Consider the following 3,887-nt stretch of genomic DNA (forward strand, 5'->3'; position numbering starts at 1 on the left):
ATATCAGATGAATTCCTATGAAAGTCAAGGACAAGAACAATGGGGACCCAAAATTTTATCAGTCTTACATAACTTCTGAATAATATATAAGATAAAATAAAAAATATTTTTTAATATCTCGTGTCTCGTCAATAAAAGTTTTATTTATTTGGAGAGTTCTGTGTGTGTGTGTTTGCATGAGTGCTCAGTGATGCCCAGCTCTTTGAGAAGCTATGGACTGTAGCCCACCAGGCTCCTCTGTCCAGTGCATGGGATTTGATCCAGTCCAAGCAAGAATACTGGGGTGGGTTGCCATTTCCTCATCCAAGGCCTCTTCCCGATCCAGAGACTGAACCCAAGTCTTTTGTGTCTTGTGCAATGGCAGGTAGATTCTTTACCACCTGGGAAGCCCATAGTTGTATTCCTAGAAAAAAGTGAAAAACTTAAATGAAAATCTTTTGAACTAATAAGATAGCTCAGTAATGTGACAGCTAACAAATATATATCTTAACATAGTAAGTAAGTAAGTAAAGTCGCTCAGTCATGTCCGACTCTTTGCGACCCCATGGACTGTAGCCTACCAGGCTCCTCCCTCCATGGGATTCTCCAAGCAAGAGTACTAGAGTGGGTCGCCATTTCCTCCTCCAGGGGATCTTCCCAAGCCAGGGATCGAACCCGGGTCTCCCGCATTCCAGGCGGACGCTTTAACCTCTGAGCCACCAGCGAAGCCCCATATCTTACCATAGTTTTTCCTATATGTCTAAAATAATAGATTATAAGGTGTAATAGAAAAAGATCCCTTTTACAGTAACAAAAATATTTTAAATTCCTATGAGTAGACCTAAATAAAATTTGCTCAATTCATATTGAGTACCTACATGCTACTTATAGAATTTATGCTATTTTGACATAATAAAATGTGCAAATTAACACCTTGACCATGGGAGAATAGAGGGAAAAGGAACAGTATCACAGGCTGGCAGATCAATTGAGAGGGCTTTGGTATATTCTAGGCAAGAGATGATAAGGCTCTGAACTAGGACAGTAGCAATAGATAGTTAGGAGGAGACTATTTGGCTGATACTTAAGATCTAGAATCTGACAGAGTTAGAACCACTACATGAATGGAGTTTTTCAAATAAACTTGTATTAACTTGTACCATTGACAAAGGTCTTAAAAGCCACGACTTGGGAGTGCACTATCAAAACTTGAAACAGGAAGTTTTGTTTTTGTTCCAAAAGTTTAGCTTGGACTATCAAGAGCCAGGCCCCAAAGGGCTCCGTAAATAAAATTAATACCATAAACTGGTGTTTTTCAAACTGCAAGCTGCACTCGATTAATGGATCATAAAATCTATGTGTAGATTGCAATATAATGTGTAGATGTATTAAATAAGAAAACAGAACAGAATAATAGGCCACAATCTACTACACATACAAGGACAAATCTCTTTTTATTTATTTATTTTTATTTACACTTTTTACTTTGTGTTAGAGTATAGCTGATTAACAATATTATAATAGTTTCAAGTGGACAACAAAGGGACTCAATCACATATTTATGTGTATCCGTTCTTCCCTAAATTCCCCAATTCCCCTCCCAAAGGATAATTCCTGTTTCTTGATGTTTTTTGCTTTGTACATGGGTGTGTGTGTGTGTGTGTTGGGCCTCAGTGTAAAATACATTTCTTACTGTGAGTTGCATCAAAGACTTGAAAAATACTGCCATAAGTTATAAATTTGGGAAAACGTTGAGAAAGAGTCTGATCGCCCAGCTTCTCAATAGATGAGATAAATGAGCCCCAACTAGCAAAGTGCATCAGCTCAGAGGTGACAAGTCATGAAAGAATTTAAAAGAAGATAAGAACCGCTGTGAAAATGCAGCCCCAGGCTGAGTGTTTCAGCCTGAGTTGGACATTCAAGAAGAGGAGATTATTCCCAGGAAGAGAAGCAACAAATGCAAAAATGAGAAGGTGGGAAAATGTCATAGACATTCAGAGGATAAAGAAGAGGCCCATCTAGCTGCAGCCAAGCTAGGCTGAGTAGTGGAGAGCCGAGAGGATCACACTAGACGTTTATCTATTAATAGCAGGAAGGTTGTTTTGGATGGTCCGTAGGGTAGCATGAAACATTTTTGCTCTGGTGAATGATATGAAGATAACAGGATGGCCTGGAAGAAAGAGGAACTGAGGGCAAGGAGAATTTTTAGAAGTCTCGTAAATAGTTTGGTCCAAAGGAGTAGACAAGATTTGTGGCAGAGGCCATAAAAATAACAAATTGTATGTATTCTAGGCTGAAAGCCTTCAAAGCTCTTGGGAATGGGACATAGCCCATTCCTGAGAAAGGAACAAGAGTTCCAAGATAAAAGCCTCCAGTTCTTAGGCATTGCAAATAAGTCTTCTTACTAATGCTGCTGGAATAATTAGTCCTATTACTATCATTAATAAGGACTTTACACTTGCGTTACACTTCATTACCTCAAACTATCTTCACATCCAATAGTTATCAGATTTTTGTACCTTAAGAGGCAATGAGGGGCTATACCACTATCTTTGTTTTAAAAATGGGGATAGTGTTTCCTGGTGGCTCAGTGGGAAAGAATTTCCCTGCCAATGCAGGAGACACAGGTTCGAACCCCGATCCAATCCGGGAAGATTCCACATGCAGTGAATCAACCCAGCCCATGTGCCACAACTATCGAGCCTGGGCTCTAGAGCCCAGGAGTCACGACTATTGAGCTCACATGTCACGACTACTGACACTGGAGCACTTAAAACAAAACCTGTGCTCTGCAACAAAAGAAGCCACGGCAGTGAGAAACCCATGCACAGCAACAGGAGGGTAGCAATGCTCGCTGCAACTAGAGACCCAGCACAGCCAAAAATAAGTGAATAAATAAAATTATAAAAATAAAATAGACTTGGGGACATTGGTACTCTCCTGGTGGTCCAGTGGCTAAGACTCCATACTCCCAATCCAGGGAGCCCGGGTTTAATCACACATACCACAACGAAGATCAAAGATCCAGAGAGCCATAACTAAGACCCGACACAGCCAAATAAATAAATAAATACTAAAAGTACATATGGGAAAATTCTATTCCAAAGAGCTTATCTGGATTTCTAAAGATCACAAAGTTAGCGATGGGACTGAACCCACCAAATCCTCTCATTGTTCTCCAGGAATCTCATACTAAATCACAGGCCACAACTCGAGTACTGTTAGTCTCTAATAATAACCCATCAATCTGATAAAAATTACTCCAAGAATTGAATGGGCTCAATATTTCAGGGAGAAAGCCCATTAGAAAGGTCACTGTGGCTTGGTGTAAGTTTATTTAATAAATATTTTTCTTATTTGGAGGTTTTAATTTTAAGTATGTGGTCTACTCTTTTTGTATGATTATTTGCTCAAAAAAATTTTTAGTCAGCAACACACCTCGTAAAAATTTAATATGTTTCAGAGCTCTCTTTACCGTTTAAAAAAACACAAATCAGGCATTCTTGCATTTTGAATGTAGCACCCCCATAACCGGGCTCTCTCTGAAGAAGGTGCTTCCCAACCTGGTAATGAAATTACTCTTTTTAAAAGAAAATTGCACTCGAATGGAGGGTGGTCTCAGACGGTTCCTTCACTGACTAAGGGTCTGAACATAGCCTCTCAGATGGGTCCTGGCTTGCTTGGTCACCTGCACACTTCTCTAAATCTGGAGAAGCCTGCTCTCTGATGTGCCTTTGGCTTTTGGAGCATTAGAGCAGAATGATGATGACTCAGCTGTTCAAGAGCCCTGGGTTGAAGTCACAGCTTTGGCTCTCCTGGGACATATAACCTTGGACAAGTTAACTCACCTCTCTGAGCATCATTTTCTCATCTGTCCCATAAAGTGGTTAAGCTTCACATCTCAGGGA

At 40.0% G+C, this 3,887-nt stretch overlaps 1 non-coding gene across 1 annotated transcript; it reads right to left on the minus strand.

The window, feature by feature from the left end:
- On the minus strand, nucleotides 634-705 carry TRNAS-GGA. Its single transcript has one exon. It is a non-coding gene; the product is annotated as a tRNA-Ser (tRNA).

Source organism: Capra hircus, chromosome 6 (assembly GCF_001704415.2).
Source record: "Capra hircus breed San Clemente chromosome 6, ASM170441v1, whole genome shotgun sequence".
Classification (NCBI taxonomy): Eukaryota; Metazoa; Chordata; class Mammalia; order Artiodactyla; family Bovidae; genus Capra; species Capra hircus.